Here is an 18594-nt window from a genome sequence, read left to right as displayed (position 1 = left end):
TTTCACTGGCCAGGCCAGGCCTACAGATGCAAGTCCTGCCTCCAATATAAGGACTTTACCAACCTATGGTGTACCCCCACTAACAGTGTATATCCCTTGCCTTTACAGGGCGTGGGAGCTTCAAGTCCTGTGGGCAGTGGTGAAGACCAGTAGGGGCGAGTAGGGCCGTCTAGCACTGTGAGCGATCTGCACTAGACTTTAACTCCGTTTCGAGCCTCACCCAACCAGTTCTTGTTTTTTAGTCTTCCCCCGATTTCTGCCCTTCTCTGGCAATCCTGACTGGGGTACGGCCTCTTTGTCCTTCTGGGGAGGAATCAACCCCACAGCTTAAAAACAAAGTTTGACACTGGCTGACCCGGCATAGTGTCTCTGACACACTATTGATTTTTAAATCTCTGATGGGGATACAGAAGCTTTTAGATCAATGTGAGATCTTCTGCAAGCAGAGGGGCCTGGAGATTAATCTTAATAAAACCAAGTACATGGTTTTTAACCCCTGCCCATCTACCTGTTCACATCTGACTTTAAATGGTGTCATCCTGGAGAGAGTCCATGTATTTGATTATCTAGGGGTCACTCTCACGGAGCAGTTTGACTGTTTACCCCATATTCTAAACTGTAGACTCCAGCTGGAGCAACATACTGGGGGTATTGTTAGGTTACAATGAGGCTCTTCACTGTATCCCCAGCTTTCCAAATTTATAATCTCCACACGCTTGGGGATACCCTCTATGTTGTGGAACTCTGGGTCCATAAGGATGTTAGCAGTCTGGAGATAATCAAAAATTGTTTTCTGCGACTCCTTATTAATCTCCCCGTCAGTACTCTGCTTATTCCCCTATTGCTTCACTTAGGCCTCAGATCTCTTTCTGACAAAGTGGGTCTTAAATTGATATTATGTTAGTGCAGGATCTGGGCGACCCCAGAACTATTGCTGTACCGACAGGTTCAGGAGGATGTTCTGGGGATACCTGGGGCTTCTCAGATCCCCTGCCTCAGGGTTGTAAAACGTCGATTGACTGAGATGTGGTGTGGGATCCTCCCGTCCACCCCCACTGAAGCCATTGGGTTTTCGAAAGAAACACCTGCGCCATACTGATTATCTGATTTTAGGGCATGCTAGGTTGGGTACCCTTACTGCCTCCTTCCTTGAGTTCAAAGATGACTACAACTTAGAAGGATGTTTGTACGAGATTGAGCCTCCTGCAGCCAAAACATTATATATGAAATTTCGGATAGGAACCGTGCCACGGTTCCTATCCTAAAGTGTTCAATTACAGCAAAATGACTGCGTGCATCCAAAAAGTCTGATGGGTTTTGTCCTTTCTGTCCCCAGGTGATAGAATCCATAGAAAATCTGGTAATTTTTTGTCCGATTGACCATGGGTGCAGAAGGAAGTGGAATCTATCGCTATGTCATAACCTGGGAATCTGGGACTGTAGGACAGCGATTAGGATCCTGAGAAGGGATACTAACCAATTTATTGTATTCGTCGTCTCTCATTATTTGTTGAATATGTGGGGAATTAGGCAAAAAAGGTTAGTCACCTGAAAGGGTTGCCCCTGTTGACTACCTTTGTTTTCAGATTTGCGAGCTAGGTGTAATAGGGCTAATTATTTTTGCAGAGGGGTGCTACTCATCATTAAAGAATATGGCTGAACTATGTTTATTGCATTGTTACTGAATGAGTTTTACGAGTTTTTATTAATTTTATTGTACTTGTTTTTTTATCGTTTGTATATTATTGTATATTCAGAATTTTGTTTTATTTTTTGCTTTTTATCTTATGTGCTTTTATGGCGGCAACGCTGAATAAAGATTTATGAAGGATATGGCTTCTGCAGATAGATCATCCGAAGTGCTAGGATTAATAATTTGCATTACAAATGTGTGCATTACTAATTATCGTGTGCCCAGATTATGCATAGAATTTACCGAGAGAATAGTGATAATGTTCATAATTGTATCAGCGAGAAAGGCTCCTGCATGCACCTTTGGTGGATAAGCACTGGAATTCAGAAGTCCTATGGGGAAATGGTGGAGAAACCTAAAGAACTGACAGGTTCAAATATAGCACATAACACCCCAAATATGTTTACTGGGAATCTTCCTAATAAAAAAAAGGCAAAAAGGTGAAAATTTGTGTAGCGCTTGGATTCATTTTGTCCATGAAAAATAAAAATAAAAAAGTCCCTCAGCAGAAAGCAATTCTGGTATTTTACCGACCTCTACTGGTCATTTTCTGTCAAGACAGTTAAATAGAGGCTGTTGAACAAGCAGACGCCAATTTTGGTATTTTACTGACCTCTACTGGTTGTTTTATATCAAGACAGTTAAATAGAGGCAGTTTAACAGAAAACAAATCCCTAAGCAGAAGCAGACAAGTCTTAGGTCTGATCTCCAGAGCTCACAAAGTACATACACACAAGTATATACAAGAGGTCTCGAATGCTCGACCTAAAAAGGACACTGGGAGAATGTGTAGTAAGACCATAACAAAAGAAAATGTAAGCTGAGGGGCGAGAAGTAAACATATGAGTCTAGGTCCCATGTATCCATCTGACGACAAATCACCATAGGAAGGAGAAACAATAACAGATGCTCCAAACTGTAGTCAATTATAATTAGGGCTCCCGGTTTTATGGTATTTACTTTTTTGACATTTCCGTCTGTATTTATCCATATTTATTTTAGGTTTTGTGAAAAAATGAAGCTGAAATATGTGTATCTCTACATTTATTTAACCAGTTAATGTACACTCATGTAAAACATGCAATTTTTAGACTTAAACTGCTGTTTAAGGCTTTTTACTTCAATTTGTTTTAACCCCCTTTTCCTGTTCAATCCCCACAGCTATTGGACTTGGAGTCATGGTTGACAGCATTTAAAATCACTCAAACAACCAATTTCCGTTTTTATCTACATTTAAAAATAAACACAGATAGGAAAGTAAATGGTTTTCTGTCTGTATTTATCTGTAGAAATCAGTAAAAACAGGGTGCCTTAATTATAATATGAATGAGACCACCATAGATTGAAGGAAGCAAATGTATTGGATAGATTGTTGAACATTTTAGTTGATCAGAAACGTTATGACTGTATTGTAACACGGAATATGTGTGATCCCTTTTCGGTTTGTTTTTCTCGTCCCTCCTAATTATCAACAAACATAATACAGTAATAGATGTTATTAAAAGTCCGCACGGGCGAAGGCAGGCTCCGCTGTCACACCTACTTTATACAGTTACAGGATACAATTTATGTTGAGTTCTAAACACAGACATGGTCCATTGTTCACGAACATCAAATACAACACATCAACAGATTCGGTGTGGGTGAAGCCCTCCCAGATCAAATTGTCATACCTGCTACGTACATATGCCGGCCACTGCAATGTTTGTGAACATCTGTATAAACCACAAAGGCATATGTAAAAATTACAACCACTATGCAAGCCCTAAATCAATTTAAAAGAATGAAGTGCACTGAAAAAGCTATGGGAAAGTGAAACTAAACAGGGTGTCAGTAGAGGCTCCAGCATCAGTCTTCAAAATACAAGGAATTTGCAGGTTAACCTTATTCCTCCCCTCCCCCATATACACTATTACAAAAGTCAATCCATGTGTTCATAGGTGCTGTATTAAAATTACACAATCTACAAAATCAGCAATTACATCTATAAGGGTCACACATGAATGGAATTTGGTTTATCAAGGGCAAACACTTGTATACTCACAAGGCAATACCCAAAATATTATCATATAAGGAGTATGTTATCAATATGTACAGTGACGCCTAACAACAGCAAAAACTAGATCTTCATCTCCTCAGTGTCAAATTATTTAATCTGCAAATTCACCAAACAATACACAAAGTACTATCATAGACTGGGGCATAAGGACTTTGTTCTAACGTAAAATAACAACACCTCATGACACTGAAGAAGCTGCTGCCTGACCTAACGGTAGATCCATTCTTACAGGTCCTGCAAGCTAAATTACAGCCTAAGATCACCTATGGGAGTGAATCATTAAGAGGGATAGTCGCAACAACTCTTGATAGTATAATAGCAACCTCTTACCGAGCGATCTTTCAGCTCCCCAAATACGTCTCTCCAGCCCAAATAAGGCTGGAATTGGGGCTTCAAAACCAGGCGATAGAACGAAGGGAGCCTACGTTAAATGCTGGCAAAAGATCAAAACAGCCGAAGAGGGGACTTTAAATAACCACCTCTGGGTAGAGTTGTCTTGCACTGGAAAATCGCCAGCAAACAAATACCTCCAAGAATCCATCAAGATCCTAGGCCTGACAGACCTTTGGAATTGCCCAACGCCTTATTCAGTCTTTAAAAATATTGTTACAAAGACAACAAGACTATTATAATCCATGGAGGACAAGAAAACATTATCAAAATGAGTCCATGGTTGGGCTGTGCTAAACAATTTTGACACCCTTAAACCACAACCCTACCTCAAGGCAGGAACTAAGCTGGTGACAAAGGAAAACATTTTAAAATTGAGATTAGGAGTCGGCTCAATCACCCCGTTTTTACCGCCATGGGAAAAAAGAGGAGACCGACTATGCCGCTTGTGTGCCTGTGGCACAGAAAACCTTATTCATATTATTTGTATTTGCAGCAAACTAAAAGATATAAAGTGTACTCTACTAAAACCATCTTTTAACCAGCACGGAGTCAGGTCATGCAGACAGGCGGTAATGTTGTGCTTCAATCCAACGTTAGTACAGCTAAACTGCCGCATCACAAAATTTCTTGATCTCCCTGTATTGAGACTGAAAAACGTAACATCATTGGCCGTGAACTCTGCTGCACAAGATGGCTCATCAAGACTACCTCGAACATCCTTAACAGCTCTATGTCGCCAAAAACAGGCACAACCAGTAACTGTTTGCAGCTTCGGTCCATTTTTAAGCTTCGCATACTCTTAGGAAAAGCTAGATAATCCAGAGTGAAAGCTTTGCAAAAGACTTTGGCAGAATGAGAACTTAAAAAGTAAATTTTTTACTAAACTATCTTTTAGCTTGAGCACCAATTGTTAAGGAAATGACTTTTTATGTTACAATCTTAATAGTTTTATGTATAATTACAAAGCGGAACGTTTATTTATTATTGAGTAACTTTTATACCAACATAACCGGTTTGATTTTAATGACTATGTATGCAATGGTTTTAATTAATCAAGCATAATACAATTTACCTTACCCCATGACAATAACAACAAACCAACCAATCATATCCTCAGTATCTGAAACCTTCTCTAAATAACAATGCCTTCCAGTGAAACAAATGCGATATTACATGTCATTTTACTGCTGCTACTTAGTCATACAAACTGTAAAACACTCCTCATCAGATTCACTCAACACTCATTCATTTCCATCTTTCACAAGTACGGCCCAGATCTGCTATAAGGAAAAGGAAATACCTTAATTTTTGTGCTAAGTCAGGAACTCCAAATGTCTGGAAATAGCTCAGAATCATATTTTGTTTTAGCGTCTTCTTCCAAGTAGAGGAAGCAAAGAATGCTGTTCATCCTCCGCAAATCTGGATAAGAAGTGGAACAGGACAAAGATTGGGTTCTGGAGACTAACTACCCATGACATATGTGGAAAAGACCAAGTCGACCACCTAGTGGGGGTGTTAGATGCTCAGGAATCTTGTATTGTGAAATCTAACCATAGTTTTCAAATTGAAGACTGGCATTGATTCACTACAGCTTGCCTACTATTAAAGGAGGTAGTTATTTTGCCCCATTGAGTCAACAGTCCATGTTAAGGCAAGCAAATTGAAATGCCAGATGAGTAGGTAGATGTCTCATATCAAAGTAAGGTACCCTGAACATCTAAGTTGACGTGTGATACTTAGGCCTTTGTGGCTCTTGCAGGAACAGTTAATGTAGTGGAAATGACCCTGGTTGGACAGTGCGCATTTGTTCCTCACATTCACTAAAGGCTCATAAGTTCGAAGTGTGATAATTCTTCTCTTTAAGAAAGTAGAGAAACCCAGTTACTGTTGCTCGGTTTTCTCATTCGATGTTACATGCAAAGTAGATACAAAATAATTTCACTAATATCCAAGTGTGCCACAGAAAATAATAAAATATAAGGTAGCTAGCTGATTTTAATCTAGGTTTGCTCACTGTTATGTACATTAGACCATCTGTAGTAAATGTGTCAGTATAAAGGGGGCACTTACATTTCAACCTTCTTGGATTTAACTAGGGTATTTGACACAAGAGAAAAAGCTGAAGTTTGACTCAAGCTGTGTGATTCACACTACCTACCTTGATAGGACCTGCCTCTGTAAATTGAGATTTGATGTTGGTGCCTTGCCCCTTCTGTTCTTCATTCTGTTTCTTTCAGATTTTACCTGTGTAGCTGTGTTCTAGCTTCTCCCACATCCTCCTAGTTAAATTGAATTTATTGTTGGACTTTATTTCATATGGAAGAATCCATCTTACTGGATCTGGAAGTGGGGCTTGGATAACAAGGTTTTACAATATGGTAGCTATTAATTGTGGCCATCCATGGTTAATGGAGGAAGTGGAGGTTAAAAAAGTGGACAGCAACACATAGGGAAATAGCATTACAACGCGGCTGTAACCACTCAGTACCTTCACCACGCACGTGTTACAATGCATGCACTGTTACCACGCATAGCTATTACCACGCATTCTTTTACATTTCATATTCCTTTACCATGCATGCCTTTACAATGAATTAACGTTGTAAAGGTATGAATGGTAAAGGCATATACGTTGTACTGGTGGTAAGGGCATATGCTGGTAACACTGGTACAGGTACCCTGCTTGTTCATGACTATTGGCATTGTTAGAGGAAATGGAGAGACCCTTCCACTCCCTCTTGATGACCTGTGTCACACCTCGGCTCAGAAGAGTGGTCTCGCTGTCCTGTAGAGGTAAGGGAGATTGAGCCTGGAGCGTGGGGGTGAAGGGTGGGGGGGGGGTGTAGTTAGATTGGGGTGGTTTTTTTAAAAAAATCCTGAGGAACGGGAGGTCCAGTTTTAGAATTCAGGGCAGGGGTTGGGTATTTTTAAAAGGTCTGGGGGAGACGGGTGCGGACCTGAGGTATTATTTTAGGGCTCAGGACCGGGGTTTGGGTATTTTAACAAGGGCTGGGGATCGGGGGAGAGGGGTGCGCCGGGGACCGGTTTGAGGGCAGGGGTCAAGCCTGCCCCACGCATATGCCTTTAACTTAAATGCCTTTACAACGAAATTCGTTTTAAAGGCATGCACGGTAAAGGCATATTTGTTATTTAAAAAATGCGTGATAAAGTCATTCGCGTTGTAATGCATGCATGGTAAAGGCATGCGTTGCAACAAAATGCATTGTACCATTATACCTTCCTACATATACATTTCTCAAAAATGGTAAATTAGAAAAGAATCTTGAGAGAGCATCAAGGGCTAAATTTGGGGGGTGGGGGTTTCATTTTGTTTTAAGAACGGTGCACAAGCTCGCACCTGCTCCCTGCAAGTATGCAACTCTAACTTAAATCAGTTACTATGCATAAAAGTGAGGTATGGGATCATGGGAAATTATCGATATCCAATGATGGATAGAAACATTTTATGCAAACCGGTTTTGGGGTTGTGGTGTATGTGCTGAAAGAGAGAGGTTAGAAACTGGGTTAATAGGCATTGAAATACAAGGAAAAGTGGTACTAGACATGTTTCTTTTAAGGTGCGCACTTCAAGAAGCGAACATGAGGAAAAGGGGTTAAATTGTACATCTTCCACTATTTTTAAAGCTACCCGTTGGAATTTAGGAGCCTGATAATTTGCACAATCTGAAGGATATTCCTATTGGAGTTTAGGCTTTACGACATACAAACTTAACCCACAGCTCTGTATTTATACCCCTAGTTTAGTTGTTCTACCTGATCCAAAGAACTTTAGTCCTATTTTTATAGTATGCCTTTTCCTCCTATTGTTTGAGATTTTGTTAGTTAATGGTAGTACTTGCTCCATCTCTCCATGCTGTGGTTTTCCACCCTCCCTCACTCCTGGTCAAAAAAAATACTACTCCCTTGAATGCAAATTTTCTCATGCCGGGTAGCTAATACTTCATTCATAGCCTGTTTATAAACTAGTTAAATATATCACAAATGCGGATTAGAAAAGCCACTGATGCTGAAACCCAGTGAAGTACTAAGCTAAGAATTTAACAAGTGTGATTGAACTGGATTGTTGCAGACTATAAAGAGCTGATAACAACCTGCACAGTGCATGGTGGCCTGGATTTTCAATTGTGACTGGTACTTCTGCCCCTGCACCGTGAAGTTATAATTAAAGTACCTTTAAATGGTAGTTAACAATGGGAAGCCGAGATTCTGTGTCAGGAGCGGAGGAGAGGATTATGCCCAACTTTCTTCCTTTGTGACATTCCAGCCGATTTTAACTTTAACAAACTACCTTTTCCAATATGCAATGGGAAAGGACTACAAAGAAAGTTCAACCATTCCAGATTATCATAAGCAGACTTCCCCATGTCCACTTCCTCTTTCTTTCCTGCTTTAAACAAGATAAGTTTGGAATTTCTCTGTTCAATGAATCTATTTCAGATATTTGGTTTAACAAGTAAACTTTAGGTTCTTCTAGATTCCCGCTGCGGGGACGTGTCCGCATTCCATTTGCGGCTAACTCTGATCCTTTTTTGAGGCCGCAAGAGTGCGGTGAGGCAGTCCGCCCACTAGAGGGCATTGGTTTGGTTGCGACTTGCTCCACGCGTCTCGTTGCTCCGCGGGGAATATTCTGAGTCTGTCAGAGTGATACTGACGAGCTTGCATCCCCGCCGAGCCTATGCCTGCTCCGAGACGCCTTGGAAGCCTCCGAAGACCTCGAGGGTCAGTAATAATTGCATTTGACAAGCAGCTAAAGCTCAGGGACTCTCCTTGAGCAGGAGAGAGCGCAGCTCGCTCCTGCTCAAGGTGGACCCCAAGCTGGGGGACTTCGCGTCTACGGAGGTTGGTGTGGTAGCTCAAGGAGGGCTTGTCGAGGAGCCCTTTGTCAAAGAGCTAGGCAGGTTTGTTGCCACTTTTACATCAATAGATAAGGCACAGGCTTCCATCAAAAAGATTTTCCACCCTTGGATTTCTGTCGGGCCAGTCATGGCAGAGGCCGCTCGACCGGCCATTTCTACACCCAAGGTCCTCCTAGACGTCAAGGCTAATGCAGAGGCCAGGACCAATCCCGCTCTGGGGAATTCTCCCTCTCCAGAAGAGGACAGAGAAGACGCACTTCCAGGGGCTCCTCCAGAGGGCAGTTCCATGGATCCCAGTCAATTGAGTGTTCTTTTTTCTTCAATATGTGGGCGGTCACTTGGTATTGTTTCTGTACAACTCGGAGGCAATTACCTCAGATGCATGGGTCATGCAAACAGTCCAATGTCTTCAAATCGAGTTTTATTGTTCACCTATCTAACATTCTCGTCCACACTCGTTGGCTTTTTCAGAGGATCATACCACCTTGATGGATCAAGACATGGCAGGTGTGCTCCGAAAAGACATGATTGCCCCTGAAAATCTCCACCCATTCGCTTTCCTCAGCAATATCTTCTTGGTGGAGAAACGAGACATAGGTCAATGACCTGCGATCATCCTAAAAGAGTTAAACGGGTGGTTGATTTATCGCCACTTCAAGATGGAAGGTATCCTTATGGTACACCTCGATCTCAAAGATCAACGGTTCCTATTTTCTCACCTCTTGGCAGGATTTTACAGTTCTGATGGCAAGGGCAAGTACACAAATTCAAGACACTGCCTTTCAGCTTCTCCTTGGCCCCCTGATGTTTCACCAAGGTGTTGAAGCCGGTGATGGAGTACCTCAGGGATATAGCTTGATTGTTTACCTAGATGATTTTCTCATGGACCAATGCCCATTCAGGCTGAGGAACCAGTTGCAGAAAAAAATCCACCTGCTCGAAGACTTGGGGTTTGTCATCAACGTGAAGAAGTCCCTTCTGACTCCATCGAAACAGACAATATTTTTGAGGTTCGTCATCAAGTCGTCGGGAATGACTCTCAGTCTACCATGCAGGAAAGTGGCAAACATTCACAGAGAGGTAAGAAAGACTCCGTCCAGGCCCACGACCTTGCTGCAGCAACTAGTTTGTGTAGTGGGCCTCTTGTCCTTCTCCATCCAGACAGTCATTCCGGGCCCATTGCATTACAGGGCTATCCAACGGCTCAAGGCCTTCCACATGTGCAGGGGCCTCCAGTATTCAGAGCAATTCCCTTTGACAGAGGATGTCAAAATCAAGATGAGGTGGTAGTTGGATCACACGGAGGCATGGAACGGACGGACCATATTTGGATTAGATACTTATATCATTATCGAGTCCGATTCAAGGAATTCAGGATAGGGGGCACACTGTGGGGACTCCTTTGCAGGAGAAAAATCATCTGTCGAAGAACAATCGCTCCACTTAAATTGCCTCAAATTAATGTCGGGCTCTTTCGCTGTCCAAGCGCTCAACTTAATATATAGAGCTCCTAGTGATATTTACTTGCCACAGTCTTGCTATACAGATCAAGTTGCCGCTTTCCTTGTGCTCCAATCATTATATAGAGCCCTTAGTGATAATTACTTGATCACTCGAAAGACACAATATTTGTTTCAGTATGTCACTTCTAGACATTAGAGACCTAATTATACTCCTGTGTAATTTGTTGTAGATCTTCATCACACTTTCTGATTAACGATAAGAAATAAGGAACATAAGGTAAGACTACAGCCATATTGCGTCTCTCATGTGCGGTCTAAAGTTAGCAGGGATCGTTTGTTTAATCAATAATACATCGTTCTTTACGGAATACATTTGACCATGCTAGATAATCCTGAATTGGGCTTGTTTATACCTTGGTCACAATTAGACCGAGTGAGTATGAGACCTTTTCTTCTCACCTACTACTCACTAAACTAAACTTGGTGATAAAATGTCTGAAGATATGCATGCCACTAACATTATGTATGAGTTCACACTTTCTTGCATGACACAAAAAGATCTCCCCATCCACAAAAACGAGACACCTCATCAACTATATATGCTCAACAACAGATGAGACACTTAGTACAACATCCTATAATCATGCATCGTTTAACGTAATGTACACTTTCGGGTGAAACTCTGGGGTCAGTAGACCATGGTGACGGTTAGAAGAAAGGATTTTGATACTCCTCCTGAATTGAATATATTTCTGTGCCCTGAAGAGGTCTGCTGTGATTGAAACAGCATAAGGCAAAACACGTGCTGGCGAAGGGGTGTGTCTTCGATGATTGATTAAAAAAACGACTGAAACCACGACCTCCACTTGGGATTTCTGTGTGCTTGGAGATGCTGTGATTGGCCAGATACTTCAGCTAGAAGCCAAACCCGCAGGCAACTGCGACGGATGCCTTCTGCAGGATTGGTACAAGGATAAGCGTTTCCCCCTTTTGCAGTGATTATGAACTTGTTGACGCAGGTGAGATGGCAACAGGCAAACGTGGTCCTTCTCACACCGCTCTGGAGGTCTCACATTTGGTTTCTGGAACTTTCTTTGGATTCTCCAATCCTCCTACCCCACCCTCCAGATCTCCTTTTGGATCCTCTGGGCCATTGTCACCCGTTAACAGGAGCGAATGCCTGTCATGGCATGGATGATTCAGGAAAAGATAGTTAGTCCCAGGACTTTCTCAGGAAGTTGAAAGAATACTGGCCACAGCATGGTCAGACGGAAACACAAAACGATCTGTCCTCATGGTCAAAGTGGGTTCATTGGTGTGTTCAACATGGTGAAGCTCCGATGGGGTGCGAGATTGTCCCTGTAATGAATTTCCTGGCTTCCTTGACATCACAAGGTCTAGCTTACCTGGCGGTCAACTCCTCCCGGTCGGCCATTTGTGCTGGTCACCTGCCATTCTTAGGTGGGGGAGCATCCGTTTGTATGTAAACTTATAAGAGGAATTGACCTGACATTGCCTCCAGAACCCAATAAGGTCCTACATCTTTTCCAATCATGGCTGTGGAACGAGTAATTGTCTCTAAAAGAAATATCGGCAAAACTCGCAATGTTGCTCTGTTTGGTTTCCTGCCACAGAGTTTTGAATGTTTGGGCACTGGATATCACAGGTCGGGTCACAGGGTGTCATGTTCCACATTTCAAGGAGGACAAAATCCAATACTAAACTTGTAGTAAACTGGCTAGTGGTAAGTTTCCTAAATTATAAATTATGTGTGGTAAGATGTCTTGAGGCATACCAGAAATATGACAGAGGAAGTCCGTCTCCCGAAACCTGCTAATATCTCACAAGAAATCTTTCAAGGCAGTCTCTTCTCCCACTATAGGTCGCAGGGTCATGCAGAAAGCAGGCATTGACGTTTCGCAATTCAGAGCTCACTATGTTAGGGGGGTCATGGCCTCTTAAGTAATCTCTCTAGGGGCCAGACAATAGGATATCATTAATGCGACAGATTCGTCTTTGGACTTAATGTTCATTTGGTTTTATTTCCAAACTGTAATACATATGGCATTGTTGGTCGTAGAATAGCTTTGAACGAGCATAATCCTTGCCTCCGGTTCTGACATAGATTGAAACATTTCCTAGAGTTTGTAATGGAAAGTTTCAATTCTATTAAGGACATGGAGGTGAGGCAGGTTTCTGTGAAGTCCCCATCCCTTCATGGTTCAAAATAAATGATATCTCACAAGGTTTGGTATAGCTGTTCGGTATCAACCATGGTCCGAAGGCAGTGGTCGCCCGTGCGAAGACTTTGATCGGTCTAAACCAGATTGCTGACCCTTTAGGATGCTTTGTTGAGACTGTGGTTGGGATGAATGAGGCACAGTGCTCACTGTTTGACCAGGTGGAATGTCCTTGAATTCGAGTTCAGACTCTGAACTGTTCACATGGGCGAAGAAGCCCTCACCTGCTGCCAAGACCTGAGTGCGTGCCTCTTGGTGGTATTCTTTGGATTCAAAGATGCCCACAATGTGTCTGACTGTGCGTCTCAACATTTCGAGGCGTCTTGCGCGCAAATCATGCAGCGTCTTCTTCAATCAGAAGCACTTACATGCCTCACAGATGGTTTCCTGATGATCCAGAGGCATGCACAAGTTACACACCAAGTGTTGGTCATTGTATGGAAATTTGGTGTGGCAGCATGGGCAAAAATTAAACGATGTTCGTTCCATCACCAGATGGGCATGACGTAAATGGAACTTGAAAAAGAAGGATCTGCCCTGAAGGGTGATGGCCCTCCTGGCCTTGGTCGGCTGGAACATGTTGGCCTTGAGAGGTGTAAACTATAGGTAACCTGACAGCAGAAAAAAAAACAATCTAACAATGGAGTTGAAGACCGTGCTCATTGCAAGCAAGAGGAGGAGCCACGACACCTCGTGACTCGAAAGACTTCTTCGAAGAAAAACTACTTGCACACTTCTGAGCCCAACACTAGATGGCAGACTTATGCTAAGCATGTGAATCTACAGCACTACATGCCACAAAGAGATGCTTATTGCGTAAGTACATTTTCCTTTTCCAGCTTCTTGAACAGTTGATGGTATATGTTAAACAAGGATTGTTTCTTTCTCAGAAAGAGCTTACAACTTGATATTGAGTCTACCCAATGTTATATTATAGTTATATTCTGTGTTTTTCCCAGGTTCTGACTTAACCTAGGGTGAATAAAGAAAAGGTTTGGAAGACTTCTGTCACACCCAAGAAAAAGGATGGGGAACAGCGGAAGTCTGATTATGATGGACTGGTTGTGATTGGTTGAACTTTCTTTGCAGTCCTTCCTGTTGCATATTGGGAAAGGTAGTTTGTTAAAGTTAAAATCTGCTGGAAAGTAATAAAGGAAGAAATTTGAACATAATCCTCGACTCTGTGTCCTTCATAGAATGGAAACTTTCCGTTACGAAAGCTAGGACATTTTTCATTACTGGGTCTTTCTCTGCATTGTTATCTCATATTCCACTGACCTTTCCACTCCACTTTACCACTTTTTCCGAGCAGATGGGAAATGGCAGTGAAGGGTCCAGTGTGGGTGCTGAGGGTGTGGATGGCAGGCTCTCCTTTGGCTGGAGGGGGGGGGGGGTTCCAAGCTTACCAATGGTTAAATAAGGGGTTGGGTGGGTGCCGTGCTATGCCCAGGACCACAGCCCCTGCCCTAGAATCCTATGTGTTTTTCTCAGTTGTGGAAATAAAACTGCTAAAATCGGGCAAGATGTTACTTTACTCTGTAACCAGTAGTCATTTGTGATGCTTTATCCTAGAGGTGCAGGATAACTCTACAGTTCATTGTTATAATCATTTGCTGCTGTTTACTTGGTGTGGTTGGAAATCCCATTTGGAGGGTTGGGTCTTTTCATGAAAAAAAGTTGAATGCCTCAACACACTGTAAAATACTGTAGTAACACATCATGGGAATAGGGGGTATGAAGTTCACACCTGAAGGGTTTGGAGCAGTTTGTTGGCAGTAGGCGTTTAGATGTTCTGGGTATGTGGAGGAACAGAGTAAAAAACGCCTGTACCCCAGGAATATTAACCACCTGTCACCAGGCATTAGTAGTGTTGAGACCTGGAGAAAGTGACTTTAGTCGCCCCAGTTTAAATTACAACTTTGGGTGTTCTATTGAAAAGCAACTCTCATAACTTTTGTAAAGTACCTCCCACCTATCTGGCGATGTGAGTCTTCTGTGCAGGAAACATGCTGGGGACATCAGGAGCAGTTGGGGCCCAGCTGTAATTCATCAAGAACATTCAGTTTGACATCATGTTCTTAAGTCTGAGATGTGGTGTTTTCGTTAACTTGTATCATTAGTAACAGGATTTTAGTGAAAATCATGTTACATCAGAATAAGATAACGGGTAAATTTTATTTGCAAAGTAATGTCACATTCACTCTCCTTTCTAGAAGATTCTCATGAAATAGTATGACATATTTACAAAGGAGTTCAGCACAGACACCCCCTCCCCCGAAACCCCCACCCACATGACCTCCGTATCAATCCGCTGTGCAACTACCGACAGTCCCCAAGTTTTGACACACTACTCTTGGCAGCACTTAGTGCCTGCCTTGAAGCATTGGAACTCATTGCTCCTCTCTCTTCCTTCAGAAGCACCCTTATTGGTTCTTTTCCGAAAGACTATAAAACATGGTTATTTTCTGCCTTATAAGTTTGTAAGCTCTATACTGTGACTACTATTTGCTTGGAATACCAGTGCCAAGGTACCTCCAGGTGTAAGTGCACTTGTAAATTCTTGAAAATAAATATACGCAATTGTGCAGTGAAATATGCAATTTATAACATTTGCTGATTGTGGGAAGGGGCTGGGACTCAGGAAAGGTGAAACCTCGTGCGAGCCATGATGTCCTTCCCATACCTTAACAATGGTAATAAATAGCATATTACACTCTGCGCATCTACACATACGTTTTATGTCATGGCTAAATTTTTTCATGTGTACTTGTTTTACAAACAGGTATTTAACCACAATCTATATCCATCCATCCATCCATCAATCCATCCATCCTACTGGCGAAAGCCAGTAGATAGACCTAGTTAGGACCAACTTTTCCCATAGATGAAGCTTTTTTTGTTTTGCCAATAACTGTGGTGCCGTTTGACAAATCTTCACAAACTTTTCCTAAGCTGTGTGCAAGTCACTTTAGCTGCTGTCTGGAAGATTGTGGTGATTCATCAAGCGGGGCCGAGACAAATAGAGTGTCCCAAACTGATATTTTCCCCATGCAATGTCTATTGGGATTTTAGACATTTTAGACTCGGTTACAGCCCGGAATGACATCAAATTTGGCAGAAAGCGAGATCTTGGTCCTCATATTGTGTTCTATGGGATTTGGGGGTAAATCTGTTCAGGAGTTTAGGAGTTATTAAAGAGAGAAATTTATAGATATCTATGGACGCGGATCCGCATGTACCGCCGATCTGAAGCCCAATTGGGGAAAAAAACTGACACACCATACCTCTGCTGCGCAGGCCTTTCCTTACTGCTTCCTCCAGTGTCCACAGCCGAAAGCAGTGCGTGGTGGGGGTTGTATTAACGTACATTAATTTTATATCACTTTAAGTATTAAAATAATTAGAAATTCACAACAACAAAAAAAGGTTACGGGGACGTTATAGTTAGGTTGACGTTTTACCCACACAAAACCATAGAAATTCAGCAGTTCTAGTTTCTTCAGATAAGTATAAGCATAACTGTAACTCATGCCGTTAAGTAACTTTAGGCCACAAGTTATTGTTTAACATAAGTATAACTATAACTGCTACATTTCTATGGTTGTGAGTAGGTAAAACATCAACCTAACTAGAACGTGCCTGTGACCTTTGGTGTTTTCTGTGACTATATACACACACACATATTATTTATTAGTTGTAGATAAGTGATGCTGTATGACAACCTGTATCACATGAAAAATTAAAATTCTGTGAATTATATCAATGCATTTTATACATAGATACAAATGTTGCTGTGTTTAAGGTCATTGTCCACTGTCACACGGATTCAATTTTAATTCCTTTTGCCTTTGTAGCTCGGTAGGATGAAAAAAGAGCTGAGCAATGGAGCCAGATTTCTCTCTGAAAAGGTAATTCCCTTGCCCTGCATCCAATTCACATCTTTCCTGCAATGCCAAACTGTACAGACAGCAGTGAGAGAAATGTCTTTTGTAATACATTATCTATAGCTTAACACATGAATAACTCTACGTCGGTACCAGCTGCCCAGAACCCTCCTCCCCCTCACCCGCCCCCCCTTTCAAAAGAGGGTAGTTTGCTTTTGCAGTAATGTGGTAACATGTGCATTATGAATGCAGAAGTCATGTTTTCTTCTGTTCTGCATAATTGTTTATCTTCTCTGTCCGTCTACATAGTGTAAGTGATTTATTTTCTAGAATAATTGGACAGTACACAACATTTTGTCAACTACATGCCTTTGCCAGATTTCATTAAGAAATACGGCATATGACTTAGATGGGACATATATTGATGTGTACATCTTGGACATCGCACTAGCACTACGATCATCACATGGAGTTTTATGAATCTTGAAAAATTTACAAATTACAATTTCAAAACCTCAGAGTTTCTTTACTTGCCCAGTCAGTTTAGTACTGTCAACACATTTCTGCTATGCCAGGATATTTAAGTTGGCCTTCGGTGTCGTAACTTTGTTACACAATCCACCTTAGTAACAGTTCTTACAAGGCTGTGTAGCTAATGATCGTTGATCAGGCTTCACCTCTGACTTCAAATGGGTTTCTAGTAGTTAGAGGCACAAAGTTACAAATAACTGTTGCATGGTGCCTGCTGGCTCACAGGGTGCAGTCATTAATGACAAGCAATTGACCTTCCCTTATGTATTCTTTTGAAACTGGAGAAATCTGAGAACCTCTCCCAGTTGCTTGTATGCATAATAACTGACAAAACGCCATGAACTATCCTAGATGAACTGAGCCTTCACTCTTTCTTTTGCTGTCTAGTTCCTACTTCTGAGTCAGTAGAACTTTAAAACACATGGGATTTAGCTTCATGCCTCGCAAAATAAGCAAATGTTTTGACAGCTACTCACAACCAAAACTCTAAATCGTGTATGATTTTCTTGAAGTCTTTCAGGCTCCTCTGTAATCATCCCCACAAGGGGTGACTCTCAAACATTAGTGTAAATACATTTAATTTTTCTTATTAAAACAAGATCTACTTAAATGTTCAAAACCAGCCACCAACCCTAAAATGTGAAATATGGAAGGTAGATCTTTTTAGAATACATTGCTTAAGAATTTGGCCCGTAGCGGTGACAGCTGTCTGTCAAATGGAGACCCCCAGTAAGCTGTATAAATGAACCTCTCTGTAGGTGTATTTGGCATCTGGAGTAAGAATCGAAAAAAGTTCTGTTTCTAATCTTACATAATCTGGCTGGGGATAGGGAGGATAACATTTGGTAGTTTTTGAAGCACAAAGATTTATGGTTTACACAATCACAGTGTGAAAGTAAGTAACTTTTTTCACAAGTTCTTTCTCTTCATCTTATAGTCACAAAAGATTCTGTTTCTTGCCGGTTTCTTCCACCATCTTGCACTTCCTCTCTCTTATGTCACTCTTGCAGGTTCTTTTCCATCCCTGCTTTCTCCATTTGTTGCTTTTTTCCTATGATTTTCTCCCTTTTCTACTTTTGTCTCTCTTGCTCTGGGTCAAAGTCTGTTGGGGAAAAATATGTTGTGGTCCCCAATTTAGGCTAGTATTGCATTGTGGTTTAAGAACAATACATTTCTTGTTTGAAACAAAGAATCCTGGCTGAACCCATTGCCTCGTTGATCAGACCTCAAAACCCAGTCCACTTTCCCCAAAACATAAGTGCTGGTGCCCACCATCTGCAGCCACCGCAGCAAATGAAGCACTGGGTCCCTCCTGAGAGGTCTTTGGTGTATATTTCATTATTTAGAGGTTGAATGTGAACAGGGTGCAATGTAACCTCCTTTTAACACCCTTTAGGTGGCTGTGTTCTGCTCCTCACCTAGTGCACGTGGAATACTGAAAGATATGAGAACTT

The 18594-nt window shown here is 41.7% G+C and overlaps 1 protein-coding gene across 2 annotated transcripts in view; it reads left to right on the top strand.

The window, feature by feature from the left end:
• ZNF646 (zinc finger protein 646) overlaps positions 1 to 18594 on the top strand; it is an 80933-nt gene that overhangs the window by 42863 nt on the left and 19476 nt on the right. The window contains exon 2 of one of the 2 annotated variants that reach the window (XM_085618718.1): positions 16580 to 16633. The exons of the other annotated variant lie outside the window; for it this stretch is intronic. The gene's annotated coding sequence lies outside the window, so the exon portion shown is untranslated. The remainder of the gene's footprint in view (positions 1 to 16579; positions 16634 to 18594) is intronic. 2 annotated transcript variants of the gene reach the window in all.

Source organism: Triturus cristatus, chromosome 7 (assembly GCF_964204655.1).
Source record: "Triturus cristatus chromosome 7, aTriCri1.1, whole genome shotgun sequence".
Lineage (NCBI taxonomy): Eukaryota > Metazoa > Chordata > Amphibia > Caudata > Salamandridae > Triturus > Triturus cristatus.
The sequence above is the reverse complement of the archived record's forward strand: the minus strand, read 5'-3'. Positions and strand labels throughout refer to the sequence as shown.